The sequence below is a fragment of the Rhinoderma darwinii genome, chromosome 2 (genome assembly GCF_050947455.1).
Source record: "Rhinoderma darwinii isolate aRhiDar2 chromosome 2, aRhiDar2.hap1, whole genome shotgun sequence".
NCBI lineage: Eukaryota > Metazoa > Chordata > Amphibia > Anura > Rhinodermatidae > Rhinoderma > Rhinoderma darwinii.
Window position 1 is genome coordinate 318,337,641 of NC_134688.1, and position 24,186 is coordinate 318,361,826.

A 24,186-nucleotide genomic window follows, 5' to 3' on the forward strand; every position below is an offset into this window, starting at 1 on the left:
CTCTGAAAGTGGGTCCCTACTCTAACGGTTGCAGCACCGCAAGGAGGCTTGGCACGGTCTGAAGGCATGGGTGCTTTTGGGCCGCTGGGTTGCTCCCTCTGCAGGAGCGGTGCTGCGGTGGTGGTAGCCGCCATGCGGTGCTGCAACCGCTAGAGTAGGGACCCACTTTAAAGAGGTCGCCGTGAAGTGGCAAGTGGGCTTATACAGTTTGATCAAAATGTTTACAAAGAACCTCATGTTCATGTTTCTAAATTATGCCTAGCGGCTCAGATCAACGTATATACTGTGGATTGTGCGGTCCATGTCTAGTTTCTCACAATGCTGATAAATATATAAATGGCACATACAAAAAATATGGTGAAATCCTGTTCCATGTAAAACCCCCTCCGTCTGGAAAAAGAAAGGTTCAACCTGCAGAGGCGACAAGCCTTCTTTACTGTGAGAACGGTGAATTTATGGAATAGCCCACTGCAGGAGCTGGTCATAGTAGGGACAGTAGATGGCTTAAAAATAGGCTTCGATAATTTCCTAGAACAAAAAAAATATTAGCGCCTATGTGTAGAAATTTTTTACTTCCCCTTTCCCATCCCTTGGTTGAACTTGATGGACATGTGTCTTTTTTCAACCGTACAAACTATGTAACTATCCAATACATTTTAAAGGGAGGCTTCAATTCCGTCAGTACCTGCCGAGTAAGAGTGCAAGGTATGGCGTGAAGATGTATAAGCTGTGTGAGAGTGCATCAGGGTATACCTACAAATTTAGGATATATGAAGGGAAAGACAGCAGTATTCAGCACCCAGAATGCGCCCCCCCCCCCCCTTACCGGGAGTTAATGCAAAAATTTGTGTGGGATTTGGTGCACCCACTGCTGGGCCAGGGTTACCACCTCTACCTGGATAATTTTTATACCAGCGTCCCACTCTTCAACTTCCTCGCATCCAGAAGTACTGCGGCATCGCTAGAAGAAATCTGAGGGGCCTCCCTAAGACTCTGCTTGGGCTAACACTCAGAAGGGGTGAGAGCAGGGCACAATCTAGAAGCAACATATTGTGTGTCCAGTACAAGGACAGGAGAGATGTCCTTATATGGACAACAATACATGGCCACACCAGTAACCATGTACCAGTACAGAGACCCCCAAACCAGAATGCATCCTGGGACTACAATAGGTACATGGGAGGGATGGACTTGTCAGATCAAGTCCTGAAGCCCTACAGCGCCATGCGGTGTGGTGTAAGAAGCCGGCCGTGCACATCATTGTCAAGAACCTAATCTTTAGGGACCAAGAAGGGGGCACCCAGTACTTCTGGAAGCGAGGCCACATGCATCATACCAGGGCAACACTTTCCAGAAGAAGTTCCCCAAACTGGCAAGAAGAGAAAAAGTCAAAAGAGGTGCAAAGTCTGCTATAAGAGGGGGATAAGAGAGGACACAATATATCAATGTGGCACATGTCCCGAAAAACCAAGGCTCGGTATGAAAGGGTTTTAAAATTTTACCGTACATCCCTTAGATTTTTAATCTACCATGACGCACTCCGCACAGTTTATCCCCCTCATCTTTCCCTTCTGAGCCCTGTTGTGTGCCCAGGCAGCTAACAGCCACATGTAGGGTATTGCCGTACCCAGGAGAACCCACATTACAGTTTATGGGGTGTATATCTCTGGTGGCGCATGCTGGCCACAATATATTCGATCACTGAAATGGCATAGCTATATAGAAAATTGCAAATCTCACACTGCACCATCTGTTGCGCATTACCTTTTACACAACACCTGTGGGGGTCAAAATGCTCACTACACCTCTAGATGAATGTCTTAAGGGGTGTAGTTTTTAAAATGGGGTCACTTCTCGGGGGTTTCAACTGTACTGGTACCTCAGGGGCTTCTGCATACATGACTTGGCACCAGAAAAGCTCCAGTAGGCCAAATGGTGGTCCTTTCCTTCTGAGCCCTCCCATGGGCCCAAACGGCAGTGTATCACCACAAATGGGGTAATGCCGCACCTAGGACAAGTTGGGCAACAAAATGTGGTATTTTGTTCCCTGTGCAAAGAAGAAATTTTAATCAAAAATGACATCTTATTGGAAGTTATTTTTTAAATTTCACAGCCCAATCCAAATAAGTGCGGTGTAAAAAAACTGTGTGGTCAAAATGTTAACAACAGCCATAAATGAATTCCTTGAGGGGTGTAGTTTCCAAAAAGGGGTCACTTTTGGGGGATTCCCATTGTTTTGACACCTCAACACGTCTTCAAACCTGGCATGCTGCCTAAAATATAGTCTAATTAAAAAAAAAAAAAAAAAAGAGGCCCCAAAATGCACTAGGTGCTTCTTTGCTTCTGGGGCTTGTGTTTTAGTCCACGAGCACAATAGAGCCACATGTGGGACATTTCTAAAAATTGCAGAAACTGAATACATATTTAGTAGTGTTCTCTGGTAAAACCTTCCGTCTTAGAAAAAATAAAAAAAATAAAAAAATTGAATAAAATTGGAATTTGGCAAGAAAAATTGAATTTGTACATTTCACCTACACTTTGCTTTAATTCCTGTGAAATGCCTAAAGGGTTCAAAAAACACCTTTCTAAATGCTGTTTTGAATACTTTGAGAGGTCTAGTTCTTAAGATTGGGTGTTTTATGGGGGTTTTTAATACATAGGCCCCTCAAAGCCCCTTCAGAACTGAACAGCTGGAAGGTCCACAGTACAACCCCAACGCGCGTTTCGCTATCTTTGGTTGCTTCCTCAGGGGGTTCCTGAGCAACCAAAGATAGCGAAACGCGCCTTTGGGGTTGTACTGTGGACCTTCCAGCACGGACATATCGTGAGACTCCCACCTTTTAATGGGTTAGACAGCATCACTATAACTGATTACCATACAAGTACTGAGTTTCCCTATGTCACTATATTTTGGCCAGGTATTTATCCATTGTTGCCACATAAACATTAGGACATTGAGAACTAGCAGTATATGACCCACTTGGTTGAGATATTCTATGCACTTTATTGTATGGGTAGTGATTTTGGGTCTGCCCTATTATACCACTTCTTTGTTGAATTTTGTCCTGTGCTGTATTGTATACCACGGTATTAGTACTAGAGTCTTCTTATGATGGGTTTTTAAATGTATGTTATTTTCTACTAATATATATATTCTTGCAGTATCAAGGCCTCCAGCTCCCCCATTTTGCTTTCTAGACTTCTAGCATTTGTGAACATACAGTTTAACTAGCCTTTCAGTTTTTCACTTTTATCAGAAATGTGATTTGACATTTGGGCATTTTTATTTTCATTGCCGTTTTGTAACAAAAGGAACTCCCTATCCTGTTGTCTGGCTTTAAAGGATAGGAGATCTTTCACACCTTTAAAGAGAACCTTTCACCTCCCCATACATATGCAGAGTGAGGATAGAGGATAGAGTGCATGCGCATGCTCTCTCTTCAGCTTTCAAGATCAGTCTTCTGCCGAACTGGCAAGGTGGCATGTCACTGTTACAGACAGTGTAAGTGCTGTGGAGAGGAGAGCGTGCATGCGCAGTCTCATCTCTTGAGAGATCAGTCTTGTACTTTGTCTGCCAAACTTGCAAGGAGATGTGTCTGGTAGGACAGTGCAAGCGCTACCTAGCTCTTACACTGTCCGTAGCAGTGACACACCCCCTTGCCAGTTGAAAGTTGGAGTGCTCTCCCTCACTCTCCATATCTGATTGGACAGTCACAGCAATAGTAACACGCCCCCTTGCCAGTACACGCCCGATTGACAGTTCAGGCAGTTATTTAAATATTGGGCGCCAAATATAACGGCACAGATATCTAAATAACGGAGGGTAGAAAAAAAAATGTAAAAGTGCCCTAGGGTTTGTGCAGCTCTGCCCATAACATGATGCACATGTATGGGAAGGTGAAAGATTCTCTTTAAGCAGGTTCTTCTGCAGACTCGTTGTCAGAAGACTGGTTAAGAGATATCTATCTGGGGAAGAGAGGGAAAACTCAATCTTATAACCCTCTTGGGTAAGTTACTGGGTAGCGGATATCTAGTGCCTTTTTCTGTAAAGAGGGACAGTCTTCCTCCAACTACCCTGGCATCATTGTATTGAAGATGGAGCTTGATTGGGTTTAACCCCTTCACGACCACCCATCGTCTTTTGACAGCAGGTGGTGCAGGTACTCAGTCTACAGCGACGTCTTGGCGTCGCTGTAGTAGGGGGGGGGGGGGAGGTTTAGCGGCACCCTGATGAAGTTTGCATTAAAAACCGGCTGTAAGTATTAGGCCCGGTTCTTAGAGGAGCCATCAGGACCGGACAATTTCCTCCCAACATTGTCTCTGCGGTGACAGCCAATCATAGCGGTCACATGCTGTTAGTTTAGACAGAGCCGGCGGGAAGTGTCTAAACGACAGCTCCTGTTGTAAGAATGAGCTGTTGCTACCAGCTCTGTTCTTAGAGCAGTGATCAGGAGTTAATAGTTTTGGTTCCTGATCTTGGTGCTCACTATGAGATCCAATCATAGTGATCACTACATTAAAATAAAAGTAATAACCATGTATGTTTTCCCTCACTGTTCAAGATGTGGAGAGAAACAGATACAAGGGCTACTGTCCCCTCACAAAATCACCTTTGTCCCTCACACAATGTTCGGTTATGTGCACACGACCAATTTTCAGGCGTAATGGAGGCGTCTTACGCCTCGAATTATGCCTGAAAAGTCGGCTCCAATACGTTGGCAAACATCTGCCCATTGCTTGCAATGGGTCTTACGATGTTCTGTGCAGACAAGCTGTCATTTTACACGTCGCTGTCAAAATACGGTGCGTAAAATGGCGGCTCGTCAAAAGAAACGCAGGACACTTGGGACGTTTTCTCATAGACTATTAAAAACAGCTCCAAAAACAGCTGTAAAAATCACAGCGAAAACGCCGAGAAATACGCTAGTTGCTCAAAAAAACGGCTGAAAATCAGGGGCTGTTTTCTCTTGAAAACAGCTCCGTATTTTGAGACGTTTTTGACTCTGCGTGTGAACATACTGAAAAAGTGTATTGCAGCATGAGATCATGCATGACAATGCACTAAGATAATTTACGGAAGGCACGGTTCTTTTTGTACCACGGAAGAAAGTGGTCAGTCATAAGCTCTACGTAATTTGCAGAGGTCATTTTCACACCGTCAGGGACCCTAAAGGGGCCTACCAGCTCTCTCCTAGATTCCAGCCCAAAACATGACTCCGCCACCTCCTTGCTGACGTCGCAACCTTGTTGGGACATGGTGGCCATTCACCGACCATCCACTACCCCATCTGGACCATCCAGGGTTGCACGGCACTCATCAGTAAACACTGTTTGAAAATTAGTCTTCATGTATTTCTCAGTCCACTGCAAACGTTTCTGCTTGTGAGCATTGTTTAGGGGTGGCCAAATAATAGCTTTATGCACACTTGCAAACCTCTGGAGGATCCTACACCTTGAGGTTCGCGGGACTCCAGGGGCACCAGCGGCTTCAAATACCTGTTTGCTGCTTTGCAATGGCATTTTAGCAGCTGCTCTCCTAATCCTATTAATTTGTCTGGCAGAAACCTTCCTCATTATGCCTTTATCTGAACGAACCCGTCTGATCTGAATCAGCCACAAATCTTTTCACAGTACGATGATCACGCCTAAGTTTTCTTGAAATATCCAATGTTTTCATACCTTGTCCAAGGTATTGCACTATTTCACGCTTTTCGGCAGCAGAGAGATCCTTTCCCATATTGCTTGAACCTGTGGCCTGCTTAATAATGTGGAACGTCCTTCTTAGAGTTTTTGATTGGGCACACCTGGCAAACAAATTATCACAGGTGTCAGGGCTCTTTGGATCATTGTAATCAAGCTCAAAGACACAATACCATCCGTGAGTTTAATTTAAAAACTATTAAATGTTTACGACACTTAAAGCCAATGTGCATAATAGTGTGTGTGTGTGTGTGTGTGTGTGTGTGTGTGTGTGTGTGTGTGTGTGTGTGTGTGTGTGTGTGTGTGTGTGTGTGTGTGTGTGTGTGTGTGTGTGTGTGTGTGTGTGTGTGTGTGTGTGTGTGTGTGTGAAAATTTTTTTTTTTTTATGAGAAAAGGAATAAAGCAGTACAGCGACAGCAGTGGGTGCAGGCCTCTTAGGTTGAGGCTAGGAACCCTTGTTAATGAAATCCCCCCAAAAAAATTAAGAGGCAGCACTCCAAGGAGATTGGGGTGAATAAACACACCACTTTTTTCACCAGGCAGGCAACGTTTCGATCCGTCTCTATGGGATCTCTGTCAAGCAATGACCAACAATCTTAACAGGGTATATATAACCTGGTGTGGTAATACAATCAGTGATTCAACCTGAGTTAACAAGTAGGAACAGGTGATCCATTAGTGGTTACTGTGGTTACTACATAACAACCTAAGTGAGCGTGAGGCATCTGCGCAGAGAGCCCTCTGTTATGACAGTGTGTAAAGCAGTACAGTGTATACAGGGTTTAGTAAACATTGGTGAAGTGGCAGATCTACAATAAAATGTACAGTACAGGAAAGACTATACTCACCATTGGACGACAATCAATGAAGAGAAACTCACTGCATCAGCGTCCCCGGCTCACGTATGCGCGCACGTGATGCATAAGGGGAGGAGACGGGCGATGACAGTACGAACGTACTGCGCATGCGCACCGCTAATATGAGGTTTTCAGTGCGGCAGGGTGAAAGAAAAAAAACGGAGTACCAAGAATGGCAGATAACAGGACCAGGTAAGTAAACGGAACTAGTGCGTAACCAATTTTCAAGACAATCATACTATCCACTGTGGTATTCCTGCATAATTAGGCAGATTTGCCATTCAGGAGTCTGGGAGAGCTGGGTGACATTCCCCTTTAAAACTATAACACTTCTGTCCTATGAAAATAGCAAAAACAAGGATATTATTAAGCCAGCTGACAAAGGGGGAGCCATAGTTGTCCAGGACACCAATGATTATGTGATGGAAATCAGGAGGCAGTTACAGGAGAATACGATCTACCAGAAGGTTGATCAAGATCCAAAATGTATCATTTATCATAAAATCATTTATCTACGGACTTATTTTTTAAACCCACAGATGTGAACAACCTTTTGAGGTTCGATAGTAATCACCCACGAGGCATGGTGAGCTCACTCCCCTACAGCCAATTACTCAGTGAAAAGGATAGTCACTGATGATTCAACTGCCACGCTCAGACTTAGGCCTCATGCACACAAACGTATTTTTTTCCTCCCGTAAATACGGGTCCTTGGTCACACGTATTCGACCCGTATTGCACCAGTATTTACGGACCCGTGCCCATAAATACGGGTCCAGTGTCACCCGTATTCACGGGCACGTTTTCGCTGCAAAATTGCACTGCACTAATCGGTAGCCCCTTCTCTCTATCAGTGCAGGATAGAGAGAAGGGACAGCCCTTTCCGAGGTAAAAGTTAAAGAAATTCATACTTACCTGGCCGTTGTCTTGGTGACGCGTCCCTCTTTCAACATCCAGCCCGACCTCCCTGGATGACGCAGCAGTCCATGTGACCGCTGCAGCCTGTGATTGGCTGCAATCACATGGGCTGAAACGTCATACCGGGAGGTCGGACTGGAGGAAGAAGCATGGAGTTCTGGGTAAGTATGAGCTTATTTTTTTTACTAGTTGATTTATATTGTGATCGGATGTCACTGTCCAGGGTGCTGAAAGAGTTACTGCCGATCGTTTAACTCTTTCAGCACCCTGGACAGTGACTATCCTCTGACGTCGCCTAGCAACTCTGACGTAATTACGGGTGCACACCCGTAATTACGGGAGCCCCATAAACTTCTATGGGCCTGCCAGTGCCGTAATTACGGCCTAAAATAGGACATGTTCTATATTTTTCAACGGCCCGGGCACCTTCCCGTAAGCATACGGAGAGGTACCCGTGGCCAATAGAAGTCTATGGGCCCGTAATTACGGCCCGTGATAACGGGCGTTTTTACATTCGTGTGCATGGGGCCTTAGGGATATAGGCAATAATTTTAGACAGAGAGGTTGCACAAAATCCATTGTAAAAACCAACATGGAAGGAACCACTACCATCTCTAGAGACACACTCCTCCCTGACAACACAAACACTACAGTGACTAAACGATTAACGTCCCATTTATATCCACTTATACTGAACAAAGCAACAAGAATGCTATCATAAGGAGACATTGGCCTATTCTTCACAGGAGCCTTAGACATGTACCTGAATTTGAACGTCTGTAAGAGTATAGTGGTGGAATCTCAAAGAATTTCATTGACAGACTGAATAGGGCATCCTTTGAGCCCAAGGTCAAAAAAACAGGACAACGTTTGACAGCAAGTAACAGGGTGCTATCCCTGTTTATCCTGTGTGAATTGCCATTACATGATTAACCCCTTCCCTCTTTAGCCACTTTTGACCTTCCTGACAGAGCCTCATTTTTCAAATCTGACATGTTTCACTTTATGTGGTAATAACGTCGGAATGCTTTTACCTATCCAAGAGATTTTGAAATTGATTTCTCGTGACACATTGGACTTTGTTACTGCCAAAAATTGCTCGATCTGTTCAGTATTTAATTGTGAGAAACAAATTTTGCGAAGAATTGCAAACATTAGCATTTTTCTCAACTTAAAGAGGCTGTCACCAGATTTTGCAACCCCTATCTCCTATTGCAGCAGATCGGCGCTGCAATGTAGAGAAGAGTAACGTTTTTTTTTTTAAAAACAGCATTTTTGGCCAAGTTATGACCATTTTTATATTTATGCAAATGAGGCTTTCTAAAGTACAACTGGGCGTGTATTATGTGCGTACATCTGGGCGTTTGCAGGTAAGTCGATGTAGCTACTTACCTGCAAACGCCGATGCTGCTGCAGAATCAACTGTAGCCTCTGGTGCTGATGTGTCCTCGCTCGTCCGACACGATGCAGGACCTGGGGCAGGAAGTGAGTGACGACACAGCGTGATCTCTCGAGAACACGCTCTGTGTCTGTGCACTGCCAGAAGCTGGGTGTTAACTCCCATTCACAACGCCCAGCTAGTAAAAACGCCCAGATGTACGCACATAATACACACCCACTTGGACTTGTGCAAGCCTCATTTACATAACTACAAAAATGGTCATAACTTGGCCAAAAATGCTCGTTTTTTAAAAATAGAAACGTTACTGTAATCTACATTGCAGCGCCGATCTGCTGCAATAGCAGATAGGGGTTGCAAAATCTGGTGACAGAGCCTCTTTAAATGTATCTGCTTGTAAGACAGGCAGATAGAACACAAAATTGTTGCTAATTAACATCCCCCATATGTCTACATTAGATTGGCATCGTTTTTTTTTTGAACATCCTTTTATTCTATTTTCTAGGACGTTACAAGGCTTAGAACTTTAGCAGCAATTTCTCACATTTTCAAGAGAATTTCAAAAAGCTACTTTCAGTTGTGAAGTGGCTTTGAGGGCCTTATATATTAGAAACCCCCAAAAAGTCAACCCATTTTAAAAACTTCACCCCTCAAATTATTCAAAACAGCATTTAGAAAATGTAACCCTTTAGACTTTTCACAGGAATTAAAGCAAAGTAGAGGTGAAATTTACAAATTTCATTTTTTTTTTTGCAGAAATTATTATTTAATCAAATTTTCTTTATAACAGAAAGTTTTACCAGAGAAATGCAACTCAATATTTATTGCCCAGGTTCTGCAGTTTTAGGAAATATCCCACATGTGGCCCTAGTGCGCTACTGAACTGAAGCACCGGCCTCAGAAGCAAAGGAGCACCTAGTGGATTTTGGGGCCTTATTTTTATTACAATATATTTTAGGCACCATGTCAGGTTTGAAGGGCTCTTGCGGTGCCAAAACAGTGGAAATCTTCCAAAACTGACCCCATTTGGGAAACTACACACCTCAATGAAATAATCTAGGAGGTGTAGTGAACATTTTGACCACACCGGTTTTTTGCAGAAATTATTGGAAGTAGGCCCTGAAAATAAAAATCTACATTTTTTCAAAGAAAATGTAGGTTTAGCTAATTTTTTCTCATTTCCACAAGGACTGAAGGAGAAAAAGCACCGCAAAATTTGTAAAGCAAATTCTCCTGAGTAAAACAATACCCCACATGTGGTCATGAATGGCTGTTTGGACACACAGCAGGGCTCAGAGGGGAAAGAGCGCTATTTGGCTTTTGGAGATCACATTTAGTAGGAATGGTTTGCGGAGGCCATATCATATTTGCAGAGCCCCTGAGGGGACAAAACAATGAAAATGCACAACAAGTGATTCCATTTAGGAAACTACACACCTTGAGGAATTCATCTAGGGGTGTAGTAAACATTTAGACCCCATAGATGTTTCATAGAATTAGAATTGGGCAGTGAAAATAAAAACAATCCTTTTTCTTCAATAAGATGTAGCTTTAGTGCAAAATTTTTCATTTTCTCAACAAATAAAAGGAAAAAAAAAGAACCCAACATTTGTAAAGCAATTTCTGCCGAGTACAGCAATACCCCATATGTTGTCATAAACTGCTATTTGGGCACACGGCAGGGCTCAGAAGGGAAGGAGCGCCATTTAGAGTGCAGATTTTGCTGGATTGGTTTCTGGGCCCTGTGGGACCAAAACAATGGCAACCCCCCAGAAGTGACCCCATTTTGGAAACTACACCCCTCAATGCATTTACCTAATGGTGTAGTGAGCATGTTAACCCTGCAGGTGTTTTGTAGAAATTATAGAGTGCACTTGATGATGCAGAGTGAAAATGGGATTTTTTTTCCATAGATATGCCAATATGTGGTGCCCGGCTTGTGCCACCATAACAAGACAGCCCTCTAATTATTATGCGGTGTTTCCCGGTTTTAGAAACACCCTACATGTGACCCTAATATTTTGCCTGGACATTCAACCAGGCTCAGGAGTGAAGGAGTACCATACGAAATTGAGGCCTAATTCGGTGATTTACAAAGTATTGGTTCACAATTGCAGAGGCTCTGATGTGACATAATAAAAGAAAGCCCTGAGAAGTGACCCCATTTGGAAACTACACTCCTCAAGGCATTTGTTAAGGGGTGTAGTGAGCATTTCACCCCACAGGTCTTTTCCATAAATGAATGCTCTGCGGATGGTGCAAAAAAAATCAAAACTTATATTTTTCCCTAGATATGCCATTTCAGTGGCAAATCTGTCATGCCCAGTTTGTGTCGCTGGAGACACCCCAAAAATTGGTAAAAGGGTTCTCCTGGGTATGGCGGTGCCATATATGTGGAAGTAAACTGCTGTTTGGGCACACTGTAGGGTTCAGATGGGAAGGAACGCCATTTGGCTTTTGGAGAGCGGATTGTGCTTGGTAGTAGTTTTGTTTGAGTATTGCTGGTGTTTCCGTTTATAATGTGGGGGTACATGTAAGCTGGGCAGAGTACATCAGGGGCATAGTCAGGTGGTATAATGGGGTAAAAAAAAAACAAAATAATAAAATGATCCATACGTGTGTTACACTGTGAACCAATCCTTGCTGCACAGGCCGGTGTCGCACTGATATATGGCGTCCTTTCTTATGCCCCTTTTGGTCCATACTCCGCACCTTTGCAGTTGGGGGAATTTTGCTGGGAAAGGGTTTCCTGGTATAATACGGGCACCCTCGCTACCAGCGGATATGTTTGGGCCCTCCCTTTCCTGGTTCCCTAATTTTAGGTCCTTGATATATTGCCTCTTCAAACAAAAAAATATGCAGTTGTCCCCGACGGGAACATTTCTTCTATTTCAGGACTTATTGGAGCCATAACGAATTTTATTTTTTCATAGACGTAGTGGTATGACGGCTGTTTTTTGCGGGACGAGCTGTAGTTATTATTGGTATCATTTTGGAGTACATGCGACTTTTTGATCACCTTTTATCCTATTTTTTGGGAGGCGAGGTAAACAAAAAAAACGCAATTCTGGCATAGTTTATTTAGGTTTTTTTATACAGCGTTCACCATGCGTTATAAACTACATGTTCACGTTATTCTGCGCGTCAGTATGATTCCGGCGATACCCAATTTATAGCACTTTATGTTTTACAACTTTTTGCACAATAAAACTACTTTTGTAAAAATAATGTATTTTTTCTGTCGCCATGTTGTGAGAACCATAACTAATTTTTTTGTCGACGGAACTGTATGAGGGCTTGTTTTTTGCGAGACGAGCTATAGTTTTTATAGGTACTATTTTTGGAATACGTGCGACTTTTTGATCACTTTTTATTCCTATATTAATAGGGCAAAGTAACCAAAAAACAAACTCTAGTATAGTTTTTTACAGGTTTTTTTTATGCTGTTCACCAAGTGCAATAAATATAATATTTTGATACCTCAGGTCGTTAAGATAGCGGCGATACCAGATACGTATGGTTTATTATTTTTTTTCAATAATAAAGGACTTGATAAGAGTAAAAGGGGGATTGTGTTTTATTTTATTACTTGAAACTTTTATTGTTTTCAAACTTTTATTTTTTACACTTTTTCTCAAGTCCCACTAGGGGACTTGAAGGTCCAGCTGTCAGATTAATTGTTTTCTAATACATTGCACTACCTACGTAGTGCAATGTATTCGATCTGTCAGTTATTCACTGACAGCAAGCCGATTAGGCTTCGCCTCCTGGCGGGGCCTAATCGGCTTCCGTAATGGCAGAGCAGGAGGCCATTGTGTCTCCTGTTGCCATAGCAGCAGTCGCCAGTCCCGATTGCATGTCAGGGCTGGCGATCTGCTAGTAACAGCTACGATGTAGAAATCGCTTTCGATTGCTGCATCGAAGGGGTTAATTGCAGGGATCGGAGCTAGCTCCGTTTCCTGCCGTTACAGGTAGATGTCAGCTGTAACATACAGCTGACTTCCACCGCTGATGACGCCGGATCAGCTCCTGAGCCGGCGCCATCTTGCCGGCGGCTACGGAAGCCGATCAGGCTCCGCTGCCGGGCAGATCTCGACCGGTTTCCGTGCTAGGAAGAGCGGGAGGCCAGTATTAAGCCTTCGGTTGCCATTGCAGCCACCGGAACTCCGGCAATTACATTGCTGGGGTTCCGATGAGCTGCAAACACCTTAAGTGCAGCGATCGCGTTTGAGCGCTGCACTAAGGGGTTAATGACGGGGATCGAAGCTAATTTCGGTCCCCGCCGTTACAGTCGGATGTCAGCTGTAAGATACAGCGGAGATCCGGCGATGATGGCACCGGCTCAGCTTCTGAGCCGGTGCCAAACATTTGGCGTATGGGTACGGCAATTTGCGTGAAGTCCATGCTTTCCATGGCGTTCCCATACGGCAGATGTCGGGAAGGGGTTAAGGGACGCTCCTTTACACATCCGATTACGGACAAGATGACAAAATCAAGCATTCTCTCACCTTTAACTCATTTGTGATTTACTTACTGGAATGTCCCTGCGGACTGTGGTACATTGGGGAGACCACCCTAGAACTAAAGGTACGACTCAACCATCGTTTCAAGGTATGTTCACACGAGGGCGTCCGTAACGGCTGAAATTACGGGGATGTTTCAGCCTGAAAACATCCCCGTAATTTCAGCCGTACCGGCATGTGCAGGCGCTTGAACGCCGCATCCATTACGGCCGTAATTAGCGCTGCTATTCATTGGAGTCAATGAATAACTGCTCCAATTACAACCAAAGAAGTGACAGGTCACCTTTGACGCGGGCGTCTATTTACGCGCCGTCATTTGACAGCGGCGCGTAAATTACGCCTCGTGTGAACAGACAAACTTCTGCCCATTGCTTTCAATGGGCAGATGTTTGTCAGCGCTATTGAGGCGCTATTTTCGGACGTAATTCGGGGCAAAAACGCCCGAATTACGTCTGTAATTAGTGCGTATGAACATACCCTCACCATTAGAAATAAAAGGTTAGACTTGCCTGTTTCCAAGCAGTTCTCTGAAATGAACCATACGGAGAAATAGTTAAAATTCAGGATAATCGACCACATCCCACCCCTACGTCGAGGTGGTGACAGAGTGGCTTTTTAAAAAAAATAAAGGGAACTCTAATGGATATTCAGGCTGAAGACCCTTAGACCCTGTGGCCTTAAAGAGGCTCTGTCACCACATTATAAGTGGCCTATCTCCTACATAAGGAGAGGGGCGCTATAACGTAGGTGACAGTAATGCTATTTAAAAAAAAACGATGTATTTTTACCATTTTATTAGAGTTTTAAGATTTATGCTAATGAGTTGCTTAATGCCCAAGTGGGCGTATTTTTACATTAGACCAAGTGGGCGTTGTACAGGGGAGTGTATGACGCTGACCAATCAGCATCATGCACTCCTCTCCATTCATTTACACAGCGCATAGGGATCCTGTCAGTATAAGATAGCACATAAGGATCTAACACATTAACAATACTGAAGTGTTTAGACAGTGGCCAGACATTCCACAGGATGTCTATTCCCAATCTCTGCACTTCGTTACTGTTTCTATGGTAGTTACAGCAGAGGAAGCGTGATCTCATTGTAACCGGTCATTTACCGTGTAATCTCGTGAGATCACGCTTCCTCTGCTGTAACTACCACAGACAGTAACGAAGTTCAGAGATTGTGAATAGACATCCTGTGGAATGTCTATTGACTGTCTAAACACTTCAGTATTGTTAATGTGTTAGTATAAGACAGCACATAAGGATCTAACAGGATCCCTATACGCTATGTAAATGAATGGAGAGGAGTGCATGATGCTGATTGGTCAGCATCATACACTCCTCTGTACAACGCCCACTTGGTCTAAAGTAAAAATACGCCCACTTGGGCATTAAGCAACTCATTAGCATAAATCTAAAAACGCTAATAAAGTGGTAAAAATACATCGTTTTTTTAAATAAAAATCACTGCTGTCACCTACATTATAGCGCCAATCTCCTTATGTAGGAGATAGGGCACTTATGTGGTGACAGAGCCTCTTTAATGTTGTTTTCAAGGTAGGCGCTGCTGGTTTAGGTTTAGGGTATGTTCACACGCACTAACTCCGGACGTAATTCGGGCGTTTTTACCCCGAATTACGTCCGAAAATAGCGCCTCAATAGCGCTGACAAACATCTGCCCATTGAAAGCAATGGGCAGACGTTTGTTTGTTCCCACGAGGCGTAATTTACGCGCCGCTGTCAAATGACGGCGCGTAAATAGACGCCCGCGTCAAAGAAGTGAATTCTCACTTTTGGCCGTAATTGGAGCCGTTATTCATTGACTCCAATGAATAGCAGCGCCAATTACGTCCGTAACTGACGCAGCGTTCAAGCGCCTGCACATGCCGTTACGGCTGAAATTACGGGGATGTTTTCAGGCTGAAACATCCCCGTAATTTCAGCCGTTACGGACGCCCTCGTGTGAACATACCCTAAGGACTCCTTTGGATCCCACTGATGTGCTCGCTTATCTAGGCTCTCTAATGGTTTAGACATGTACTGACATTTACACTGCTTGTATCAAATTGTATTTCTCTATTATTTTCTAGGGATTAGTTTTCCCTGCTTGCTTCCGTGAGTTTGACCCTCACCCCCGTTGGACACATACAAATTATGTTCTACCCCCTCTTATTTCAGTCTGGCAACTGTACTCTTTATTTTTGTCACTAGATATGCCATACCAGGACCAAATAGTTTGCATTATATTCTGTTTACGGTAACTCAATAATTAAAGCATACTTATTACACTTGGTCTGTGTTTTTGCATTCATGAATTGGAAGTGCCTCCACAATATCTACCCCACCACCCTATACAGACACTGGAAGTTGGGATACTCACTTGTGTGTACACGAATGAGTTACCCATTTTTTCCTTTGTACCCCTAGGAGTGGACCCCATCACGTGGGGACCCTGCGACGGGTTGTGTTCTGTGCAATTGGGTCTTGGTTTTTAATAAGCAATAGGCCTTCCTAGGGTGTCCCCCCTTTTTGCTATTTTCATAGGACATAAGTGTTATAGTTTTAAAGGGGAATGTCACCCAGCTTTCCCAGTCTCCTGAATGGCAAATCTGCCTAAGTATGCAGGAATACCGCAGCGGATAGTATGATTGTCTTGAAAATTGGTTACGCACTAGTTCTGATTACTTACCTGGTCTTATCCGCCGTTCTTGGTACTTTTTTTTTCCCCTCTTTCACCCTGCCGCACTGAAAACCGCATATTAGCGGTGCGCATGCGCAGTACGTTCATACTATCATCGCCCGTCTCCTCCCCTTATGCATCACGTCCGCGCATACATCAGCCGGGGACACTGATGTAGTTAATTTCTCTTCATTGACTGTCATCCAACGGTGAGTATCGTCTTTATTGTACTGTACGTTTTATTGTAAATCTGCCACTTCACCAATGTTTACTAAACCCTGTATACACTGTACTGCTTTACACACTGTCATAACAGAGGGCTCTCTGCGCAGATGCCTCACGCTCACTTAGGTTGTTATGTAGTAACCACAGTAACCACTAATGGATCACCTGTTCCTACTTGTTAACTCAGGTTGAATCACTGATTGTATTACCACACCAGGTTATATATACCCTGTTAAGATTGTTGGTCATTGCTTGACAGAGATCCCATAGAGATGGATCGAAACGTTGCCTGCCTGGGGTGAATAAACACACCACTTTTTTTTTTCACCGATTTCCTTGGAGTGCTGCCTTTTTTTGGGGGATTTCATTAACATGGCGTGTGTGAGGGACAAAAGTGATTTTGTGAGGGGACACTAACACTTGTATACGTTTCCCTCCACAGCTTGAACAGTGAGGAGAAACAGATACTTTTTACTTTTATTTTACTGTAGTGATCACTATGATTGAGCACCAAGATCAAGAACCAATACTATTAGCTCCTGATCACTGCTCTAAGAACAGAGCTGGTAGCAACAGCTTATTCTTAGAACAGGAGCTGTCAATTAGACATTAAATTTATTTAGGAACGTACTGTAAAATATATTCAGTTTAAGGTAAGCGGTTAGACAGCGTAGGGTGTTGGCCTGGGATTGTGTTTATTGTTTGTGTTAGGCCTCATGCACACTTCCATCATCGTTTAACGAATCCGTGTGTCCGTTTTGGTATCCGTGTGGTTTCCATGTGTACTCAGTGTCCGTTCAGCGTTTCCGTTTTAAACGGACGTGGTGCTTCAGTTTCGCTTCCGTGTTTCCGGTAAGAAAACGGAAGGTATTGAACTTGTCACATGTCCCAGTCGGAGAACTTTGGCATGCCCTGCCATTGCTAGGGCAACGGATCAGTCAAAAACGGATGGCACACGGAAGCCTTCAGTGTGCCGTCAGTTTTTTGACGGACCCATTGACTTCTATGGGCCAAACGGTCACCATCACTGACCAAAGTAGTGTCAGGGATCATTACCATGTATATTGTTTGCAAAAATATAATCCACACACATATATCCGTATATTACACAAAGAAACTCGAACCTATGGAACAATGGAGCCATTTATAAGGAACACGCCTATGGAAGACACCGCCCCTGGAATGCAAGAGGAGTGTACAGATGAACTTACAGCTGAATAGAGCCAATGGGGCTTAAGCACGCCCCACCTTCCTACAGAGAAGATTTTTTTGTAACGCTTTGTTCAATAAAAGCTTCGTTTTTACTTCCTACTTCGCTGAGGGAGGATCTGTACCAACATCTGTCTGCTTGGTATAATTCCTTCATGCATGCCCTCAGTTTACAATTTACAGAGGTGGCTATTCGGTGTGAAATAACAGGGAAAAGGAAGTTTAACCCTGGCAGTAGGATATGGTCTACTTTTGACGGAACGGATCAGTCAAAATAACGGAAGCGTGCATGGGCCCATTAGGCCTCGTGCACACTAGTTTTCACGGCCATTTTTGACGGATCTGTGTGCCCGTTTTAGCGGCCGTGTGCACTCCGTGTTTCCGTTTCAGAGCATGGTACCGTCCAGGGTGCTGAAAGAGTTAATGGGCTGCACTGATCAGCGGTAACTCTTTCAGCACCCTGGACAGCACCATGCTCGGAAAATACAATTTTAATGAAATTTTAAAAAAATAAGTTCATACTTCCTTTCCTCCTGTCCGGCCTCCAGCGATGACGTTTCATCCATGTCACCGCTGCAGCCAATCACAGGCTGTAGTGGAGGTCACGCACGTCAGGATGATGCTTCATCCCACGCAGCGGCCTCTGCAGCCAATCACAGGCAGCAGCGGCCTCTGCAGCCAATCACAGGCTGCAGCGGCCTCTGCAGCCAATCACAGGCTGCAGCGGCCTCTGCAGCCAATCACAGGCTGCAGCGGCCTCTGCAGCCAATCACAGGCTGCAGCGGCCTCTGCAGCCAATCACAGGCTGCAGCGGCCTCTGCAGCCAATCACAGGCTGCAGCGGCCTCTGCAGCCAATCACAGGCTGCAGCGGCCTCTGCAGCCAATCACAGGCTGCAGCGGCCTCTGCAGCCAATCACAGGCTGCAGCGGCCTCTGCAGCCAATCACAGGCTGCAGTGTCAGAAAGGAAGGTCGGACTGGAAGAAGGACTCGTCACCAAGACAACGACCGGGTACGTATGAACTGCTTTTTATTTTATTTTTAATCAGCAGCCTCTTTTCTCTATCAGTGATTGATAGAGACAAGTGGCTGCCGATTAGTGCAAATATTTCTGTAATGTATTTCTGCCCACCCGGCCGTTGCTAGGCAACGGCTCTGTCACACACGGATGCCTCCCGTGTGCCTTCAGTTTTTTTTGATGGCCCCATTGACTTGCACGGGCCTCACGGTCACGGAATCTCGGACCAAAGTAGGACATGCTTTACTTTGGATCGGAACGGAGCAACGGGACAGTCAAAAAAAACGGAAGTGTGCATGGCCCCGTTGAAATGAATGGGTCAAGGTGCTAGCAGTCAGAAAAACAACTAGCAACCTGAAGGAAAAAAACACTGAAGTGGGCATGAGGCCTTAAAATGAACAGGTTCAGGGTGCAATCAGTGAAAAAAACAGATAGCACCCTGAAGGAAAAAAACTGAAGTGGCATGAGGCCTAAGGTGTATGGTTTAGATTTGATTAAAAATAAATTTAAAAAAAAAAAAAATATATAAAAAAAAGTTAATAACTTTAGGAATTAACACCTCAAGATTGGGCATGTCGTTTTTTTCCACACGAGCAGTTTTTTTTTTTTGCACACGGTAAAAACCGCCTCCACCACCCATTGAAAGCAATGGGAGTCAATTTCGGCTGACTCCAGATCCCTTATCTCCTAAGTCGTCCCCCCCATAACCTCAGTTTTATTGCCCCGGCTTATCTTAATGATATTCAGAGAATCTCTAGTGACTGGTATAGTGCCAAGGGACTGGCGCAGGGCAAATGTGGTGCCTATTTTCAAAAAGGGCTCTAGGTCTTCCCCGGGTAATTATAGACCAGTAAGCTTAACATCCATCGTGGGGAAAATGTTTGAGGGGCTATTGAGGGACTATATACCGGATTATGTGACAATAAATAGCATTATAAGTGACAGCCAGCACGGTTTTACTAAGGACAGAAGTTGTCAAACTAACCTAATCTGTTTTTATGAAGAGGTGAGCAGAAGTCTAGACAGAGGGGCCGCTGTGGATTTAGTGTTTTTGGACTTTGCAAAGGCATTTGACACTGTCCCCCATAGACGCCTAATGGGTAAATTAAGGACTATAGGTTTAGAAAATATAGTTTGTAATTGGATTGAGAATTGGCTCAAGGACCGTATCCAGAGAGTTGTGGTCAATGATTCCTTCTCTGAATGGTCACCGGTTATAAGTGGTGTACCCCAGGGTTCAGTGCTGGGACCACTATTATTCAACTTATTTATTAATGATATAGAGGATAGGATTAATAGCACTATTTCTATTTTTGCAGACGACACCAAGCTATGCAATATAGTTCAGACTATGGAAGATGTTCATGAATTACAGGCAGATTTAAACAAACGAAGTGTTTGGGCGTCCACTTGGCAAATGAAGTTTAATGTAGATAAATGTAAAGTTATGCATCTTGGTACCAACAACCTGCATGCATCATATGTCCTAGGGGGCGCTACACTGGCGGATTCACTTGTTGAGAAGGATCTGGGTGTACTTGTAAATCATAAACTCAATAACAGCATGCAGTGTCAATCAGCTGCTTCAAAGGCCAGCAGGATATTGTCGTGTATTAAAAGAGGCATGGACTCGCGGGACAGGGATGTAATAATGCCACTTTACAAAGCATTAGTGAGGCCTCATCTAGAATATGCAGTTCAGTTCTGGGCTCCAGTTCATAGAAAGGATGCCCTGGAGTTGGAAAAAATACAAAGAAGAGCAACGAAGCTAATAAGGGGCATGGAGAATCTAAGAAGTTATGAGGAAAGATTGAAAGAATTAAACCTATTTAGCCTTGAAAAAAGACGACTAAGGGGGGACATGATTAACTTATATAAATATATTAATGGCACATACAAAAAATATGGTGAAATCCTGTTCCTTGTAAAACCCCCTCAAAAAACAAGGGGGCACTCCCTCCGTCTGGAGAAAAAAAAAGGTTCAAGCTGCAGAGGCGACAAGGCTTCTTTACAGTGAGAACTGTGAATTTATGGAATAGCCTACCGCAGGAGCTGGTCACAGCAGGGACAGTAGATGGCTTTAAAAAAGGGTTAGATAATTTCCTAGAACAAAATATTAGCTCCTATGTGTAGAAATTTTTCCTTCCCTTTTCCCTTCCCTTGGTTGAACTTGATGGACATGTGTCTTTTTTCAGCCGTACTAACTATGTAACTATGTAACTATCACCTCATGTACTAATTGTCTTTGTGTAACATCTTAAATGTTGTGCTTTTTTCTAAGTCATTCATTTGTAAACTGCCTGAAGGAGCCTCTGCGCTCTGAAAGCTTGCATATAGAACTTTTACAGTTAGCCAATAAAAGGTATCATAACTACTATACTTTTGTCTTTGACACAGAAGTATTTAACATTGTATATTATTTCTGGCTAACACGGTACTACACTATTTTTTATTGAATTTCAGGAGAAAAGTGATTGAAGATCTCCTACTTCGATCTGCAGGCCAGAGAGTATTCCATGAGTCAGAGGATGTACGCCGACTTGTTGAAAAACATTTTTTACTCCCCATTCCTTCAACACCACACCAAACCAAAAATACCCCCAAAAAAAGGTGCCAGGTCTGCAGGAAACGAGGACAGCAAAGTGAGTCACGATATTATTGTTCCGCTTGTCCTTCCAACCCTGGTCTATGCACGAGTCCCTGTTTTGAACTTTATACCGTCGCACCGTACCAAATTTTTTTTGCGAATTATAAATTAAAATGCAGTATTTATTTAGGATTTTATTTGCTGTACACCTCATTTCTTTTTTTTTATTACTTTCTTTAGGGAGGGAGTGAAGACTTTCTAGATTTAGTTATATCCCAAAATGACTCCGTCATAGAAAGTGGAATAGGGTCTGAAAATTCATTCAAGATAAAATTGTGCCCTGAAAGCTTTTTTTTTTTCTCTTTTCTTTTAGGACTATGTCCTGCCATAAATAGCTGTTTCTTTTTAGTCTGAGGATTTCTAATAATCGAGCTGTTCCTTATCAATACACTATGGGCTTTATTACAGTTTTGTTAAGTTTTTTGGTGGACCTCTTACACCCGACAATACTTCTAGAAATCGCGACATTCATTTGGGGAGGAGTGGTTCTTTACTGTCCCTCTAGACTCTGCCCCTTTATATATTCTCCAGGTGATTGGTTGTTTTGCGCACGTTTCAGTTCCTACCTTGCCAGGCAGGAGCCTGTTACGGTGTACCGCATCGCTCGGCACATTCGTCCCCTATATTGGGATTGATGGAGCTAAAGAGACTTTGTGCGACCAGTCACTTTGAATAATAAAGTACTTACAGCCCTACAAGTGCTCTTTCATCCTGTAAACATGCTCGAGTTTTCCATGTAGCTGGATACATTCTGCCTACTTTTTTTGGATTGCCATTTTCCTCCAACAGTTTAATTATTTTTCCCACTCTAACTTGCTATATATCAGAGCGGGTTGATATACATAAGGTCTACAGCCTGCCACGATTGCAGGACAGCAGCATTGTTGGCACAACAGTCATAGGCTGTAGAAACTGAGGGACAAATCTTAATCTAGAAAATAATCCTCTCCTTTCCAACAAAAAGTTACAAAAACATCAAAGCCACTTCACTCCTCCTTCTGTTTGTCCCCCAAAGAGGAGGATGCAGCATATTACTATACTAAGGCACACAATAGTAATACCTTTAAGGTGTACCTCACCAGTTTCATACGCGGTGTATGATAAATATGTCCTAAACATACACACACACACACACACACATATTTTTACACTCTCATGCTATAAAAACTTTGCAATCAAATGGCCACTACACCCCTAGATGAATACCTTAAGGCGGGATTCACACGACAGGGTTTCCCGGCCGTTCATAATTCACACGACAGGGTCAGAGTGTCGGCCGGGAAAATCGGCCGTTTTTTCCCGGCCGGTTTGCATCCATTCCGATTCCGTTCCAGGCTGAGTTGCCGTTTACCGGCCAATTTGGACCCGATTTGCATCCGTTTTTTTCCCTGTCCGTTTTAAAAATCGGATGAATTTCATTTAAATTTGTTTTCACACACAGTCCTTTGTATATAATGCCACCCAGCCCCCTGTAGGCGATGCCACCCATATATGGACAATGTAGTCCAGACTTCTCCTGGAGAGGGATTCCCTGCCACAGGACGGGAATTCCGCTTCAGAAGTGAGTGACTTCGCTGTGTCCATACATGGACAGTGTAGTCACTCACTTCTCCTGTAGCGGAATCCAATCCCTGGCCGGGGATTGGGGATTCCGACTCCTGCAGGGAGAAAAAAAAAAAAAAAAAAAGACCCTCCTCCTCACATGCACTCTGCACTGTGAGGAGGAGGAGAGAGAGTGCGCGAGCGACGGTAGACCCAGCCATAACTCTGGACACGTTCCGGTGATGGCCGTGTATTACCCGGCCCCATAGACTTCTATGGGATCCGGGCGGCCGGGCACCCGGCCCAAAATAGGGCATGTCCCATTTTTTGACGGCTGGTTTTCCCGGCCGTCAAAAAATCGGTCGTGTGAATAGCCCCATTAGGGGTCTATTATTCCTAATGCAGCCGGGTGCCGGCCGATTTAGAGCCTATTCAAACTTGGCTTGGTGAAGGAAAGTAAAATGTACGTTTGAAAAATAATTGACATTTCTATCCTATATTGCTCAGAAATGTATAAAAATAAATTACCCACATTTTATAGGTCTACTTTTACCACCTCACTAAAGTACAATATAAGACGAAAAAAAAAAAAGTCAGAATTAGTTGGATATGTGAAACGGTTAGATTTATTCTGATAAATTTACACATGCCAGCTTTCCAAGATTTGGCTTTGTCATTAAGCCCTTAACCCCTTCCCGCATTTTCACGTACATGCACGTCGGGGAATGCGGCTGGTTAACGCATTCCCACGTGCATGTACGTGATGCAGTTAAACTGTCACAGCGCTGCGGGACGAGGTGACGGTTCACTGCAAACTGCTGTCCGAGACAGCTTAACAGAGCTAGCCGTCAGGGGACCAATGAAAGTGGTCCCCTGTCGGCGATCGCCGTGATTGGTCTGTCTTCACTGACAGACATATCACAGTTAGTGTGATGTAGGCAGGACTTGCTTTTCTCTAGTCTCAGTCTCTGATCTTCTCTGTTGGTTTTGAGAGGAGATGAGACGGATTCTAATTTAATTTGTGAACGAAATATACCCCCACAGCCTGCCCAGTCATCCCCACAGCCTGACCAGTCACCCCCTGTGCTCCATCAGCACATCCCTGTGCCCCATCAGCACCCCAGTGTGTCCCATCACCCCATCAGCATCGTCTGTTGCCTAGTGACAGGCATCACTGAAACAGTTCAGTCAGCCAGACCGCGTGTTTTTTGTTCTTGTAAAAATATATTTATTTTTTTTAAAGTTTGAAGTGAGTGGCAGGGATAGTAAATTAGTTATGGATAGTATCAGACTAGCTTGTTAGAGTGTACGTGGAGTAATGTTCGGTACTGTCAGGGCTAGTTAAAAATAATTTAGCATTAGGGTACTAGGTGGGGCTAATTAGGGTTAGAGGTTCAGGGAGTTAAAAACGATTACAATGACAAAGCGGGTGTACACTGCTGAAGAGGCGTACGCCTTATTCG

At 43.8% G+C, this 24,186-nt stretch overlaps 1 protein-coding gene across 4 annotated transcripts in view; it reads right to left on the reverse strand.

Moving 5' to 3' along the window:
* FRS3 (fibroblast growth factor receptor substrate 3) overlaps window positions 1-24,186 on the reverse strand; it is a 199,696-nt gene that overhangs the window by 125,004 nt on the left and 50,506 nt on the right. Inside the window, exon 3 of one of the 4 annotated variants that reach the window (XM_075853566.1) lies at window positions 5,680-5,804. The exons of the other annotated variants lie outside the window; for them this stretch is intronic. The gene's annotated coding sequence lies outside the window, so the exon portion shown is untranslated. The remainder of the gene's footprint in view (window positions 1-5,679; window positions 5,805-24,186) is intronic. 4 annotated transcript variants of the gene reach the window in all.